Below are 18,604 nucleotides of genomic sequence, written 5' to 3' on the forward strand. Positions count from 1 at the left end.
TATCTGGTGTATGCTGTATGCACTCTGCTGCTGTGTTTTGGCTGCTCTTTCCCTCAGTCAGTCCTCTGAAGTTTCTCCTTGCTTGCATTGGGGAGTGTTTGGACCTTTCCCAGAATGTGGCAGGTTTTAACTAGGTGTGCTCTGTTCTACTGTTAAATGAGTCCTGATCCAATTTCTACCAGAGCTGAATCTTTGCACCACTCTATAGTCAGTGTGTGTGGGTGGAGTGGGGTGGGTAGTTGTTCTGGTCTTCTGGGGAAGAGGCCAGCTGCTCTGGCTCTTAGGAACACTTGTCCTAGTAAAGAAACACTTGCAGAGCTCAGTGGGTCAAGGCTGGGTGTAAGTGGCTAGGCCTCCACTGTTGGCACTGTGCTGCTCCCTGAAGTCAGTGTGTGATGATGGGCAGAGGAGAAAAATGGCCCTAGCCTTCTCCTTCATCCTTAGAGAGGGGAATTTGAGCCCACTATTGTCCAAGAAGCCCTCACAGAAAAGTGAACAATCACCTCTCATGTGTCCCAGGCATCCCTCAGATCCCTGCCTTCACCCTGTTTATGTCCAGGTCTTCTGCTCATCCAGCAGCTCAGTGCACCATTGTTTTATCTCAGGCACACTGGCTGAGTTTCAAATCTCCAAACTTTAGGTAGCCAGTGTAGCATAAATCCACACTGATCCTTTGGGGAGGATCTAGCCACACTGGGGCAGGCACTGGTTTGTCTCAGAGGGCAGTCACAACAACACACAAGAGCTTGGAATTTATAGTAAAGCCCAATAAAAAGCCCAAGTCCAGGTTACCCATTCTCAGCAGGTGTCTCTGCCCCTATGGTTAAAATGTGGGTGAGTGCAATGGCACCCATCAGCTCTTTTGGCCCCTGACTGGCAATGCCACCTCTTCCAGCTGCATGCCAAGAAGGGGGAAACATCTCTCCCAGTGCATTCCAGGAGATTCTCAGATTACTCTGTCCACTCCTGGGCCTTTACTCTCCTTCTCCACAGGAGCACTGCATGCCCACCAGGCCAACTCCAGCCACAACATGGACTTCTAAAACTTTAGTCCTTGAGTTCTGCTAGTTATAAAAACTCATGACCAAGAAGCTGTCCTCAAATGTTGATCACATCATGTATCTTTTCCTTCCATTTTGCTCTTAGGATAAATCTAATATCTTTAACATGGCTCCACACAAAGGCCATGGCTTTATCTCTCCCACTCTTTCCTTTGCTCTATGTTTAGGACATTCTATATGCCTTTTATCCCCTCTCCACTGCTGAGCTTCAGCACAAAGATTTATTCTAAGACCATACGTTTTCCCAAATCTTCAGCTAGTTACCTTTTACTCATTGTTCAAGTGTTTTCTCAAGGCTTTCATTCTCTGAGATGCTTCATGTACTCTTTTTTCTAGTGATGTCTACTATCAGTTTATTCTGACAGGAAATCACACTTCATTTATGACACTTAACTCATTTGTCATTTTTCTTTTCTTTTTAAAAATAATTTATTTATTTTTTTAATTTACATCCAAGTTACTTAGCATACAATACAATGATTTCAGAAGTAGATTCCATAATGCCCCTTACCTATTTAGCCCATCCCCCCTCCCACAACCCCCTCCAGCAACCCTCTGTTTGTTCTCTATTATTAAGAGTTTCTTATGTTTTGTCCCCCTCCCTATTTTTATATTATTTTTGCTTCTTTTCCCTTATGTTCATCTGTTTTATACCTTAAGGTCCTCATATGAGTGAAGTCACATGATATTTGTCTTTCTCTGACTGACTAATTTTGCTTACCATGATACCCTCTAGTTCCATCCATGTAGTTGCAAATGGCAAGATTTCATTCTTTTTGATTGCTGAGTAATACTCCATTGTATATGTATGCCACATCTTTATTCATTCATCCATCAATAGACATTTGGGCTCTTTCCATACTTCGGCTATTGTTGATAGTGCTCCTATAAAAAACATTGGGGTGCATGTGCCCCTTCGAAATAGCACACCTGTATCACTTGGATAAATACCTAATAGTGCAATTGCTGGGTCATAGGGAAGTTCTATTTTTAATTTTTTGAGGAACCACCATACTATTTTCCAGAGTGGCTGCACCAGCTTGCATTCCCAACAATGCAAAAGAGATTCTCTTTCTCTGCATCCTCGCCAACATCTGTTGTTGCCTGAGTTGTTAATGTTAGCCATTCTGACAGCTGTAAGGTGGTATCTCATTGTGGTTTTGATTTTTATTTCCCTGATGATGAATGATGTTGAGCATTTTTTCATGTGTCGGTTGGCCATCTGGATGTCTTCTTTTGAGAAGTGTCTATTCATGTCTTTTGCCCATTTCTTCACTGGATTGCTGGTTATCTTCTGCAATGGTGGAAACATGGTTGTTTCTTTATGAACTGTGACAACAGCAGTAGGCACAGCATCTAATACACTGTAGATACTCAATAAACATGCATTCAAAGAAATTAAGTTACTGAGTAATTGAATTAAATGTGAACATTTATTTCTGTAAATCAGATTTGCACATTCAGAATAAGTCAAAGAAAAGATAATCAGTAGCAGGCTAAAGCTAATGAAGAATAAAAGTAAATAATATAGGACAATTTGTATAACTGTGAGATCCGAGTCACATTTTTTTGTCCCAGTATTGTATACATGAGAAACAATTGATAAGATATTATGAATTTTTCTATCTGAAAAATAAGACAAATAGATGTTGATTAAAATGAGGATAGCAAGCACATATTTATTAGATTAGATCATTTGGATTAGAATTTTACCTGACTTGAACTTTATACTAGCATCTTTTCCCTGAATAGTATGGTAACTTAAGCATCAGTTAAATCTTAACATATGTCAGTATTCATTGAAATTTCATGTTTGCTTGCACACACACATAACATGCAACAAGGAATAAATAAGATACATTGAAAAAAAGACAATATAGCCCAAAGTTATTACTACAGCTATGTATTTACTCCAGTTCAGCAGCACCAAGGAAGACCCATATTATAGCCACTTTGACTTTCTAATCATAGTTATTTATTTTTAATCTATGACAATATTTCTTTTGATATAAATAAATAATAAGAATTAAACACAATTTGCATTTGGGCTATAGAATTTGGTTGTGTCCCTCTGGGGACATGTGTCCCTTTCTGGACTATAAAGTCAGGGATGCTGGGTATTTCCTTCATCAGAGTCCTAGCATAGTTTCTAGCACACCACAAGTACAATAAATTGTTAGACACATGAAGAAGGATGGTTAGATTTTATAAAATACATGTATATATGCATGTTTGTGTGTATATATAGTAATATACACATATAAATATGAAATAGATAAATATATGTAAAAATGATTAAACAATATCTCATTAAAGTCCTATAAGCTTATGACCTAATTGATGAGGCCAAGATTAGCAAAGCTAATGGGAATAGTTTGTAGAGAATTTGCAGCCAGTGATTCTCATAAAGCAGATTTCCTTAAAAAACAATAGACCCCAAACTTATCAGAATACAATGTCTCTTGTCTCTCCTTGTTTCTATTGAGCTTCTTAGCTGCGTTTTTTTTTTTCTATAGGCAGTGTGGTCTCCAATTTAAGATGATATAAAGGACAAAGCCCCTTTTCTCAATTTCCAATTTGAAAACCTTAAGACTCTGCTCACCTGAACCAATCTTATGGTGAGAGGAATGGGGCACTCTGGATTGACCTGGGTGAAAGCATGGCTCTGCAAGGGGCAGCCCCAGCATAATCAAAGAAAATGGAATTTCACCAAAAGAGGGAGGTGCATGACTGACTCCCCAAAAACAGTTTCTACTACATCCCACTCTGCAGCACCTGAGACAGGGTAAGACCTAGTACATTGAAGTGCAAAATTCAAAAGGTGGGGGGTTGCGGATAAATGTTCACAAAGTAAGGTAAATGTTCACAGAGTAAGCCACAGAAAACATCTAACTCATCTACAATGAACACTGGACCTAGGGACTTGCACCATGACCATTCACAGACCTCACCTCAATCTTTCATCAAGTAAACTAAGGAACTTAACTATTATCTTTATCAGGGTTTTCATTCCAACCAACCACATATCTGGGTGGGAGGCTCATGTAAGACATGCGGTGGACACTCGGCCTCCGTGTGTGTATTGTGCAGACATGAAAAAACAAACCCATCAACTGTGCATGTGTAAATACCCTGACCATGAGGGCATTTTCAAACAATGATCATATTCAATGCAACTTTGCACAGAAGACCTAGGGTATGATCTGTATGGTCTGTAAAATAACTATGATGAATTCAGATGTATACCTGTGTAAATACATTTATTAACTGAAATGTGCTTTAAGATAAGATAAAATCTGTAAATAAATTGATATAAAAGTTTTAAGAAATATGCTGAAGCCCTCACCAATTTTCATTTTACTCAGGTGGGATGTGGTTTCCTTGAAGCTGCTCTTTTGACAACGAGAAAATCTTGATCTGCAAAGATGAGAGTTATACAAGCAGTTCTACACTGTCCTCTAATTGAGGCACAGAGACACATGCAGACTTGAACACACAGGTATGAAATAGTATAAGAAGGTCTTACTCTTGATTGACAGCCTCCAGAATGAGAATTTCCACCAAGATACTATCTTATCATGAAATGAATTTTCACAGGCTTATAGTTTTTAAAATTCCATTTTACCAACTGTAAATTACAGACATACCTCAGAGGTACTGCAGATTCGATTCCAAACCACTGCAATAAAGTAGATATTGTGGGGTGCCTGGGTGGCTCAGTTAGTTAAGCGTCTAACTTTGGCTCAGGTCATGAGTCCATGAGTTTGAACCCCGTGTTGGGCTCTGTGCCAAGAGCTTGGAACCTGGAACCTGCTTCAGATTCTGTGTCTCCCTCTCTCTCTGCCCCTACCCTACTCTCTCTCTCTCTCTCTCTCTCTCTCTCTCAAAAAGTAAACATTAAAAAATAAAAATAAAAAAATGAAGTGGATATTGCAATAAACTGAGTTAAATGAATGTTTTGGTTTCCCATTGCATATAAAAGTTATGTTTATACTATACTGTAGTCTATTAAGCATGCAATAACATTATGTCTAAAAAATGTACATACCTTAATTTTAAAATATGTTATTACTGAAAAAATGTAAACTATCATCTGAGTTCTCAACAAGTTGTAATCACTGATCACTAATCACAATAACAAATATAATGATCATGGAAAAATTTGAAATATTGGGAGAATTACCAAAATATGACAGAGACACAAAGTGAGCAAATGCTTTTGGGAAAATGGTGCCAATAGACTTGCTCAACCCAAGGTTGCCACAAATCTTCACTTTGTGAAAAACACAGTATCTGCAAAGTGCAATAAAAGGAAGAGCAATAAAATGAAGTATCCCTGTAATGAAAAAATGCTTGTAACAAAAGTGGAAATATGGACAGGACATTGTGTCAAAGGGAAGAAAGACATATCAGTGACAATTCTCTGTATACAGCCAATTAAACATGTATTCAGGGCTCGGGACACTCACAAACCCTGTCATTTGAGCAAATGATTCTCATTTCTGTCTTCTTAGTTTTGAATGGCTCCTTTATGTTTCAGAACACTACTTCATTAGCTATTATATCCCACCAAATCATTGATTTATGCTGGCCATATAGGCTGCTCTCTCTAGAGAGCAGAATCACCACTTGATAAAAACTTTCAGGAAAAACGAAGTGGCTGCTGAGAAAGCCCCTGAGTTCTATAGATTTTCATCAAATTCTCATCATCTGGATTTCATTTTTAATCCAGAGATAGATGGCTGATTCCAACCACTTCTCTAATTTTCTGCCATGTCTTCATATTTGTCAGGCTGCCAAAGTTTGGGACACAGGAAAGAACAGAACATAGAGGCACATGATTGTGGTGAAACAAGGGATAGACTTTTTTCCTGAAACAGAAGCCTCTTAGCTCTGGCAAGCCCCTCTTCCAGCCACATCCCCTGAAAGTTGGCGAGCAACTTGTGTTATTCAGACTGCTTGACATCATGCTCTGAGTGAGTTGTGGCTAGGGAATGAGGAAACCTGCTGTTGGCACTTACATCCTAGTCTTAGGTGTCTTCAGTCTGCTCTTTGCAGACTAACAGGAAAACTCTTACAGAATCTGAGTTGTAATTCAGTATTCATCTGGTCAGTGTTTTGTGAACTAGTCTAATTCAACAATATTTTCCTCAATATGCATGATTTTAATATAAAATCATGTTAGGCAGTAAGAAAAATATCCTATGTGAAAGCATACATTAAGTGAATACTTATAGCATTAAATGATATGATAATATTTATCCTATTTAATTTTGTTTTAAGACTTTGGTCAATATTCTAAGCCTCTAAGCCTAGGAAAGGCAGGTGGTTCACTGGAAATATAATATAAGCCTCTTTATCCATAATAAAGGATAATAGAAAACTAAAGAGGACTGAGAATTATTTTAAGTTGTTCTCTTTTGGGAAGGAGACAGTTGAGTTTATCCAGGAACATCTAAGAGAAAATATGGTTTTAGAAAAATAAATTGTGACTTCTAGCAATTAGCAGGTCTATTCAGAAAAGCAAGAAATAATTAAAGAACTTGAATGTCAAATGTTGTGATTTTGTCATTTATTTAAAAGCATATATGTTTAAACTATACAGTAAAAGTGGTCCTCATTTAATGGATGTTGTTCCATTTGTAAATTTGGGTATCTAATATTTAGAATTTACAAGAAACAGTGTTTATTACAATTGGAAAAACATAATGTACCTGCCACAAGATGGCAATGTTCATCATGTGTAATAGTGCCTCAATAGATGAAGGCAGGCAATAGGTAACTCAATCAAATGGCTGTAATAATGTAATAATGGTTGTAACCCAATCAAGCATTGAACAAATCAGCCTGGTTTTGTGATTTTTCTTTCTCCTGTGAGCAGCAGTAAGGTGCATTCTACAGAGGGTCTTGGGTAGTATCAGCCAAGCTGGTGTCATGAGATCAGATTTGATTGAAGGGTAGGCTAAAAGAGAGGTCTACATCTGACAGTTGCCTTTGGATAATGATCCAAGGGAAGAATAGAAGTACAAAATCAAAATGATGAGGTCAGACTTGATGAGAATTATCAACGGGAGTGCTGAGGCTCCTGTGCATGACATCACTGAAGGAGTTAGATAGACATGATTGAGAGTGGATAGAGGGTTATGGAATGCTGAAGACATTCTGAAATGTCATTATGGATTGGCAAGAAATATAATAAAAATTGGTGACGAATGATGAGAGGGATAACCAAAAAAGTCAAAATAAAGGAGTTTATTGGAAGGAAATAGAGGGCTAATGATCTGGAAGCAGGTGGAAATGGGTATACCAGCCTGCTTCTTGTATTTGAGCTGAGGGTGATGAGGGAAAAGTAACAATTTTAGGAAAAAGTATCTTTAAAAAATGGCACTGTCAAGGGAAGATCCAGATTCCTTCGACTGAGAAGAAGAAGGAATGTAACAAAAAAATATATATTCTAATAAATTAGAACTGTTTTCTCCTCAAACTGACCTATGAGATATTGAAGAAGTATTCCATGAAAAAGAGATTCAATGTTTAGACTTACTGTATAGTGAATCACCCAACCAAGACACTTTTGAGAGTAAAAAGAGATGCTAATAACTATGCCCAGGCAACAGGACTCATCTGGGGAAATAGATTTATGATCATTGTTCTTGGAGTCCAAAAGTTTGGGAACACTAGCCACTAACTATATCGATGGTTTGGAGATTCCTAATGCCCATGAGCATATTGAAGAATCTCATGCATTTCACAGCAAAAAAAAAAATGTGTTTAATATTGATAAGTCTAACATTGCAGATTTGTTTGATGATGGAAATTTCATTTCCATTTAGCAGATATTCACATCTCTAAGACATGGAGCCCATCAGACAGTTTCAGAAACATGGCATGGTGCTGCCTCCAGGAGAGTCAGACAAAAACAAATGGAGACAAGAGTATAGAAAAGAGCAGTACTTACCTTGAAATGAATCACAGACCTAAATGTAAAATGTTGAAACTATAACTTCTGGGGAAAAAAAACAGCAGAAAGTCTAGGAAATCTTGGGCTTGGTCAAGGGGTGTTAAATACAACACAAAGGGGAGCCTTGGTGGTGCAGTCAGTTAAGCATCTGACTTTGGCTCAGGTCATGATCTTGAAGTTTTAGGTTCGAGCACCACATCGGGGTCTATACTAACAGCTCAGAGCCTGTAGCCTGCTTCAGATTCTGTGTCTCCCTCTCTCTCTGCCCCTCCCCCACTCATGATCTCTCTCTCTCTCTCTCTCTCTCTCTCTCAAAAATAAATAAACATTAAAAAAGTTTTTAAATACAACGTGGAAAGCATGATCAATGAAAGAAAAATTATAAGTTGGACTTAATTAAAATTAAATCTTTTATTATTCAAAAGACTTTTTTTAAAAAATGAAAGAACAAGCCACAGATAGGTAGAAAATACTTGCAAAAAAAAATCTGGTTTATTTCCAAAATATACAAAAAACTCTTTGAAGTCAGTAACAAGAAAACAACCCATTTAAAAAATAGACAAAAGATCTGAAAAACCACTTCATTGAAGAAGATATACAAATGGCAAGTAACCTTATGAAATATGCTCAACACTGACATTAGAGGATTTCAAATTAAAACAATGAGAAACCACTGCATCCTATTAGGATGACCAAAATCCACAAAACTGGCAATACCAATTGCTGAAGAGGATGCAAAATAGAACAGCCACACAATTATGCAGTTTCATTCAAAGCTACACATAGATTTACCATAAAATTCATCAATCTCTCTCCTAAGTATTTATCCAACTGACCTGAAAACTTATGCCCACATAAAACATTCACATGAATGTTTATAGCAGCTTTATAGAGACTATAAAAAGGTCAGACTTTGTCAGGAGTTTGAGGTGGGAAATTGAATAGGTGAAGCAGGTGGGATTTTTAGGGCAGTAAAACTATTCTGTATGATTCTGTTATGGTGGATACATGATACAATGCATTTGTCAAAATGCTACAAGCTTTAAATCACAAAGAATGAATGTTAATTGTACAAATGTAAAAAGAAAATAATTTAGGAGGTTTTGGAATCCCAGGATGAAATGTATGATTTGCAAAACAGTCGAACTGTGTTACAAATGTATGAAACAATCTCCCTGAAAGGATGAGAGAAAGGTGCTGACCTAAATAACTCTGGAAATGTGTAACATCTTTTAGACTAAAGGCAAAAGGAACTGCATATAAGTGCTGTTGTATTCCAGGACAGCACAATTAACAGTTCTGATTCTACAACACATGTATACCAGAGTTGAATGATGAATAGATGGCAGACAGTGGGAGCTAGGAGTCTCACTGTTGGGATGGCAATTTGCCAATAAGCAAGGGAAGGAGGGCTACAATGACCCATGTATTCGTGGACTGGAGTTGTAGACATCAGTATAAACTTGTGTTTAGCTTAATGTAGATATGATTGATAGGACTATAGAATTATTTATAAATATGTGTGTATATACAGGCTATTATACATACATATATTTCCTTGTTCTGTCAGCTGACATGGCCTAGAATCAACCACATTCCAGTAGTAATGAGCATACCTAGCACCCAGATCTCGATTACTAATGTCATTCTACAATAAAAGGAACAAGGACTCTGTGGAAAAATGGCTGGTTCTAGCATGAGGAATATCTAGTAGTGCCAGAAAGTAAGAAAGTGTTCAAAAAAAATAACAAAAACAAAAACATTATGGTGTATGCTAAAAGGACACATAACACAGCAGCCAATTGAAAGAGCTCCCAATGGGCAAAGCTGGAACCATGTGAGCAAGAAAATAGTGTTGGATTATAACCCAGATTTAAATAAACACTCATGAGCCATAATGATATAAAGGATTAAGTAAATAAATAAATATAAGGGAGAAAAGACAAATCTCCTTTGCAGAAAAATTTCTAATAATTTATGTAGACACTCCACCTTCAAGCACGTGGAACATAACTTCCCACCCCTTCAGTCTGGGCTACACGGAGTACTTCCTTTGCAAAGTAGGCAGGACAGAAATGAAGTAGGGAAGATTAACTTTGCTGTGGTGAACCAGCACTTCAGCCAAACAGTCAATATCCATATCAGTATTGAGGGTCACTTGAAAGGCTCAAATTGCAGACTGTGTTGGGGGCTTGTTCCAAACCAGCAAATGTCCCCAACAAAACAATTGGGAGCTATGGGGCTGTAGGAAGTTCTAATTAGTTTTCTTCCATTAACCTTCCAAGAATGTTCATTACCAATATACACAAATTATTAGGGAGGCAGAAGATGCAAAGATCTCTAGTGTCTTCCAGACTAAGAAAGTCTTAGAAAGGCTCTCATGGACATAGATAAGTGACCCCACTAAATGCCAGAAATAAAGGCTCTCATGGACATAGATAAATGACCCCACTAAATGCCAACACTTTGCAGACAGCCATCTCATACTCCTTGCCCTCTAAGATACATCTACACCTTAGAATCCAGGGGCAGAGGGATCTTGGAGGACCTGCTCAAGTCCCAGCCTTATATCATTACCCCTATAATCCCAAAACATTCCAAAGGCTAATAATTACTGTGAAATATGTGTGGAGTATTTTCAGTTTTCAGCAAATTATAAAACATCTTGATGTTATTCGTTCTGAGACCATTTTTAAAAATCCCCAAATTACAACTTACAGAAAATAAAAACAAAAAGACAAAGATCATCATTTCATAGTAACATGGGCAAATCACCCATGCAGACATCACTTGTTCTCATTAATTACTTGCTTACAATATAGCAGTGATAATAATAGGAGCAGCATGTAATATTTCATATTGATATGTCCATTGTGTGTTTTTCTAACACCACCAATCAATTAACTCAGGTGTCCAAGACACTGGCAAGGTGTCCCACAGATTCAAGTCAATTCTGACACCATCTACCTAAAGACAGTATCAGATCCTACAGGTTAAGAACTCAGTCACCAAGACTGTCCCCACTTCAGGCACCAATCACAAATCCAGGTTATCACCTGTTCTTCTAACTGGCTATAAATCAGAAGTTCCCACATCCCCTTCCTTGGGGTTGATTAATTTGCTAGAGCATCTCACAGAACTCAGAGAAACATTTTACTCAGTAGGATCACCCATTTACTATGAAGGATATTAAAGGATACAAATGAATAGTCATGATATACATAAGGTGAAGTCTGTATGTAGGGTGAGCATAGGAGCTTCTATTTCCATGAATTTGGGGCTGAGCACATGGAAGAGTTCTGGTTCACAATGTGGTGTTTTTCCAAACCCCATCCTTATTGGGATTTATGAAGGCTTCATTACACAGACATTAAATCATTCATTGGTGGATGACTCAACTGCCAGCCCCCCTCTCCTCCACCTAGAGGAGCGTTGAGATGAAAATTCCACCACTTTAATCACATGGTTCATTTCCGCAGCAGCCAGCCCCAATTCTGTGGTTATCTAGGGGCTTTCCAAAAATCACTTCATTAACATAAAGTCAGGTGAGGTTGAAAAGGGTTTGTTATGAATATCAAGACACATTTATCATGCTCATCACTTAGGAATTCCAACAGTTTTAGGACATCTGGACTAGAAATGAGGACAAAGACCAAATATGTATTTCTTATTATAAATCACAATATCACAAATGGGTTAGGTGTTTTTTAATGCATTATCAACTGTATTTTAAGTTAATTTTCACAAAGACCACATAAGGTAGGCACACTTGATAAGCCCACTTATAGATCGGGACACAGGATCACACATCCAGTGAGCTTTGAGGCCAGGACTCTGGTCCAAGTATGTCTCCTTCTGCAGCCAAGTAGAATCTCAGCCACTTCTCTCTACTGCTACCCAACTGTACCAGGCAGTCATCAGTGTTGGCAATAGGGTATTTCATTTTCTCATTGTTGAACACATCATTGTACATATTTGGCTAATGATAATCAGAAACAAAAACAATAAAGTTCTAATGAATGGATAAAAAAATAAAGATGGAGATCAAAAACTTGCTCTATGTTGCACCACAATTATAAAAAGTTGTATAACCAGTGGATGGAACTACTTTATTTTAAATTTTATTTATTTATTTTGAGAGAGAGAGCATGAGGAGGGGAGGGGCAGGAGAGAGGGAGAAAGAGAATCACAAGCAGGCTCCATGCCATCAGTGCAGAGCCCAATGCAGGGCTCAAACTCAGGAACCATGAGTCAAAATCAAGAGTTCACTGCTTAACCAGCTGAACTACCCAGGCACCCTGGAACTATTTATTTATTAAACAAACCATTTTCTACAATTTTTGGTAGCCAAATCCCCTGACACCAATTTTCCAAAAAACGAAAAACTGCTTTTTTCAAAAGCATGAGAGAGCAGTAAAAAGGGAAAGTAATAGTTCCTTTTCAACCCCTCAACTCCTGTGTATTCCTCTAGTGGCAATACTAGGAGTCAGAGATTCTCTATGTGGCAATAAACAAAGGCAATCCAAATGAGAACAAGCAGAGGCTATTTATTCAGTGCTTGCTAGAGCAAGGAAGTCAGCCACTGCCATTTGCTCTTGGCTGAGACTCAAAGGCAGACAGAGGAGAGAAAAGGCCTATAGTAAAAAAAAAAAGGGGGGGGGAGGAGGGGTGTCCTGATGGGAGGCTGTTGGCATAGGGGCCTTGAGGTTGGCTAGCTGGAATTGGGACATCCTATGTGACTGGTTCGGCTTTTCCCAGCTGGTCCTGATTTGCAACCAGGAGGCAAAACTCAGGGAAGCTGGTCAAGTCCTGACCACTCTTGGCTGATTCTCACAGAGGAATCAGAACTTTGGCTTTCTGGGCAGATTGCTGTGGAGGTTATACAGAGTTCTATTGGCATACATGGCCTGGCCATTGTCCAAATGTATATTCAGTTTCTCATCCAGGTAACCTTAATTACAGATAAGTATATTTCACCTTGAGAAGGAAAGTTGGATGTGGGGTGCATAAAACAGAAGTAGAAGGCTCATCTTAGAAGCTATGGAACACAACACAACACAAATACAGAAAAGAATAGAAACATGTTCATGTGCACAGGTGCACACACACACACACACACACACACACAGACACACAGCCAGACTGGCAGTCCTGCACTACGTCAGGGACAGCTGTCCTGACATCACCAGAAGTCTCCTCAGACCATGTCTTAGAAGAGACTTGCTTCCTACACGATGGCACACATAATGGTAAGGTTTCTCTCTGGAAGCCACGGACACAGCTCAAAATTAGCCTTCCCCCCACCATTATTAAACTTTGCCTGACTGTGTGGCAGGCATAGTAGCTCATGTGATTTTCCCAGAAGTATACCCATTTGCAAAAATGGGACTTGAACCACATCCCTATAATTAAAGCTAGCTTCCATATCAATCTGATAGTCCATCTTATTGCAAATAATAATGATAAGGATCAGCCACCCCCAAGGCTAGATAGAAGCTTGGTAAATTTGCAGTCTTCAATTTAGTAAAATTCCAGATATTTCACCTTTCCCTCCTTCTGGGTATTGGGAGGCCTCGGCCTCAATGGGAAGGGCCATCCACCTCCCTACCATGAGCTTCCTTCTCTTAGTGATGTATGGCTGTCTGTAGAGACCTGTGTCCATTTCCACTGTTGAACTTTCTGCATGAATGCTGCTTCTAGACCCTAAACACAAGTAAGCACATGCAACTCCATCTCCAGGGGCAGCAGAAGAACTCTACTGCACAAGAGTCTGAATTCTTTGCCCTTTCCCTGCTTGAGAGATCATATCTAGCTGCCCTCACTTGAAGTGGCAATTTTGCCAACTAGCACACTTTCCAAATCTATAGACCTAAACAGAGATCAGCAAAATATGGCTCACAGGCTGACACCTTGTTTTGTAAATGGAGCTTTATTGGCACACAGCTCCCATTTGTGTATGTATTATCTATGCTGCTTCCCGGGAACAACTGCAGAGTAAGTACTGGCAGTAGAGTCTTAATGGATAAAATATTTGCTATCTGGCCCCTTAAGAAAATATTGCCAACCTGTAGTCTAAATATACATTTAAGCTTTGCAGTTTTAACTGCAGAGTCACACTGATCCCTTTTCCCTTCACAGAGAGGAGACTGGCAGCAACACTTCGGGAAGCCTCAAAGCTCTGGTGGATGAGTGCAATCCTGGGCACAGCCAGGCATGCTCACAGGTGAGGCAAGCTCCCTTCTCTCCCTGACAATGTGTGAACTGCTCACTCCACATGCCCTAAGTCAGCCTCAATTTGAGAATGGTTTGCTGCCCAGATGGACTGTGGTCCCCTCTTCATGCCTTTCCTTGACTTGTCCTTCTTGGGCAGGTAGCATAGCCCTGCCTGGGCCATGGCTGAGCCATGGGACTCACTGTTGTCCTGAGATTTTGCAGGTGGGATGCTGTAGAGGCTTGAACATGGGTATGTCATGGCAAGTTCACAGTGCTTTTGTGCCACCGGGGCCTATAGAGCCCACACCTCCTTCCCTCCACGTGACATTTTTTCTTCTCACACTGCTTGTGATGCCCTGAGGATTGTCCTATGCAGGTTTCACCAAAGAGCCAGTCCCCACTGAGATCCTTGGCACACCCATAGGAACATGATGTGGATACAAAGGATTCTAAAACCCAGAAATTTAAGAAAGGTTATGTTATAGAACAGGTCAAATATGAAAAGTAATTGTCTGGACAAATGAATAGAAATCTGTTTCCACAAATTGGCCTTATCCTTTTGGAAAACAGAGACAAAGCATGAATTGGCTTTAGATAGGTCTGTGCTCCAAGTTTAATCACCAAGAGATCCAGAAATGATCAGAATGGCAAAGCTCTTAGGATGAAGAAGATGAACTTTATTACCATTGGATAAAGTAGAGGATGATGCACAGTTACTGCTTCACTCCTAGGAAAGCAAGGTTGTTTGCAGTTTCTGAATCTCTAACAAAGGGTCCCCCGAGTGTGTTACTTAATGGCATTTACAAATGCCAAGTGTTTGCACAGCTCATGGGATCCCCAGAGCACTGCCTTCAAAAACCTTTGCTGGATATGAGTGGGAAGGAAAGACAAGAAAAGGGAAACCTGGCCAACTCTTCTGCATGCCTACTGTTGCACTCATCCAGGAGCAAGACCCACCTCTGCAAGGACAATTTCTAATTTCCCCTGGGGCTATGCTCCAGAATTTCCTTAGGACCTGAGTGCTAACACTGGATCCTATGTGTAGGTGCAAACATGTACCCACACATATACACTTACACATGTACACCATGCATGTGCTCAGACACATATACACACCCATGCCCACCTACATACACACATGCATGCATACACGCACACTCACATGCTCATACCTTGTTGACAATGTGGCCTTTTCCATTGTTTTGGAGGATGTTCACACTTAATTCTCTATTCCTATTCTGTCCCTTAGAAATAACTGACACATATGCTTTAGCAGCTCCGAAGTGCATACAGTCGGCCACATCACAGGAGCTTCAGAAATCATCTCAGATAGAAATGCTGTTTTAAATACATATTTAATTGCTCAGTGCACAAGCTAAAGGGATGTGAAGAAGAGTCATACAGAACCACAGGGAAACACAGAGATCCCTGAAGTGTTAGCAAGACCAGCCTGTGTGGGCTGGGACATTCCAAGGCACTTTCTCTGAATTTTTGTTTCCATTTGTCCCAGTATGTCTTTGGCAATCATTTTATTTTTTATTATCTATCTATCTATCCATCCACCTATTTTTGAGAGAGAGAGAGAGAGAGAGAGAGAAAGAGAGAGAGAGAGAGAGAGAGAGAGAGAGAGAGAATGCATGAGTGGGAGAGTGCCAGAGGGAGAGAGAGAATCTTAGGTAGGGTTTGATCCCACAACCCCAGGATCGTGACATGAGCTGAGATCAAGAGTCAGACAATCGACTGAGCCACCAAGGCTCCCCGGAAATCCTTTTATTTTTAAACTTTCAATCTATCTTTCTGTCTCATATAAACACTTAGATTTGAATTTTACTTCATTAGCCAAACTGGAAATCTTATTTTTTTTTTTTTGGTAAAAACTTAGTTAAGTCCATTTACATTTGCTGAGATGAAATGACCAATGTATTTGATGTTAGTTCTGTCATATTGCTTATTATACTTCATGGCATATTCACTATGTAGGTATCTGTGATACAATGGGATAAAAATCAGGAAAATTCTACTCACCTTTTGGTTTTGTGTAAGGATAAGATATAATAAATGCAATGTTCCTGTACTGGTTCTTGGCAATAATATATACTCAGAAGTAATTGTTATTTTAGCAGTTATTTGCTAAAGTATAATATTTATCTCTATATTATATACCCCTTCTCTGCATACATTATAAAGATGCAATAGAATATCAAGTCTCAAAACATTTAGAGAAGCTGCTCACATTTAGAAAGGTAACACAGTATTCCTCTGGTCCTTACTCAGACCTCATCTCTGCTACACTCTTGTGGACACGACTACTAACTAGAATGAAGCTGTGTGGTTCTGAACAGGTAGGCTTGCAGCAAACACACAGAGCAGTTACCCAACAGCTAAGGAGGTAACTACCCACTCCAGCCTCATCCACAGAATGACAAGGATGGAATTCTGTTTGCTGAGGAGCTTCCAGAACAGACATTCTGTGATTCTGCATACTCATAAACTGTTAAGTGAAGGAGTAGCTCTCACAGAGCTCACTCATTATGTTCCCAGCAGAAGTGAGCATGAAGAATCAGTCTATGTTCTCAGTAGTCAGGACACAGGAAGGCACCGCCGCACGCCAACACAGCCACCTCCATTGTCCTTCTTCCAGGGTTCCGAGATCTAGCAAGACATGGAGGCTGAGGATGGAATCCCAGCTGTTCCAGGGCCTTCATTACCAAGGCTAGGCATGCTCCCTGGGAACAGGAAAGCTGGACAGGATTATTCCTATCATCTAATGTCCCCACACAATAAAGGAGTAGTTCTCTATTCTTCTCGAATTCAAGGCATATATCAAGTACACTTATTGGCTCTGTGTGGCTTGAGCTGTCTTTCTCACGGTTTCCTGAAATTCCTGAGCTGCCTCTTCTCACCACTGTGGCTCTTCTCATCATTTCAGGCACTTTTAACCCTATGAGACCTGGAACTCTCACAAGTCCTTTGTGTTTAAGGGGTGGCCCAAAGAACAGGTATGAAAACACCTATTAAGGTAATCACACCTGGGCTCTGAGAACTGCTCATGACTCAAGGGCATTCTGCTCTCCCCCACCCCCTGCCATGACTCCCACCTCCCCTGCTCTAATGCAGTTCATCTTGCACCTAGATGGAGAAGGTCTGAGATGAATCTCTGCAGCTCAGCATTGTCTAACCACATGCCTGATGATCTTATCACCCTGCTTTGGCTTTATGGGCTCTGCGAACTGGGAAACCAGAAAGTTAAGCAGCTTGCATCCCACCACTACAACCCACTTAAATAGCCCTGGAAGTGTGATGGGCATTGCAAGATTTCTCTGGAGTCCTCTTGCTTTTCTTCCTTCATTTTCCTTTAGCCTGATTTGTTCACTTCCTTTTTAGTATTCCCCTATGTTCTATGCACTGATGAGAGCTCTTCCAAATGTGATCTTTGAATAAGGTCCTAAACCAGCAAGTGGATATCTCATCATTGGTCAATCAATCAAATTGCTCCAGGCCTCAGAGGTTTCTACTCTTCCATCCAACTTCTTTGAAAACACCTGCTCAAAGCAGTTTGATCTACCTGACTTCTATTGCTTAAAGGCCCAGCATGGGCCTTATCTCCCTGCAAAGAGTAACCTACCTTGGGTTGAGAACAGAGTTTGGAAGCCCCACTTGTTTCCCTTTGGCTAAGACACATTCATAGCATGCTAGTAGCAGGCACTGGGTATACCATGTGCTCCTGACATTGCCTGCATGAGGGAGGGACAGCACCCTACCATAAGAAGGAGAGTAGCAACCTTCAAGGTAGAAGACTTGGCCAAAGGCTCGGGTTCCAAAACCCAGGCCTTTCTCAGGAGCTGCCTGCCACTAACTAGAATGGAGGCAGCCCCTGTGAAACTAAGATCTTCCTCACTGGGGAGACCCAAGTCTAGGGGCCTCTTGGCCAGGAAACAGAGAAGACTGGGCCTTGCAAGCTTCATCACCATCCAGCCTGGCCTGGCTGGCAGTGCTGGGAAACCATCCCCCTGCTTCCCTGTGGTCTGCCAAGAAAAGAAGACTCATTAAAACTCAGCCAAAACATTTTTCCTCAATCTTATAAAAATCAATATATGTTTCAGAACTGAATGCTAGTCCAGTCAAACAGAGTCTAGTATTTGTGAACCTGGATTTATTTTAGCAGTTTGAGTAATGGCTATTTTCTCAAGTCCTCACCCCTTCTTCCTCCTCTCTGTGCATTTAGATGTGTACCCAGAATATGACAGTTGCTGAGATACTGGATGTTAAAGAACTAATGACTCAGAATCAGTATAGAGTTGACAAATAATGGGATTTTAATCCTGAATTATTTATTAATCACTAAAAGGAGAGATTCAAACAGATATGT

The sequence above is a fragment of the Panthera tigris genome, chromosome B3 (genome assembly GCF_018350195.1).
Source record: "Panthera tigris isolate Pti1 chromosome B3, P.tigris_Pti1_mat1.1, whole genome shotgun sequence".
Classification (NCBI taxonomy): domain Eukaryota; kingdom Metazoa; phylum Chordata; class Mammalia; order Carnivora; family Felidae; genus Panthera; species Panthera tigris.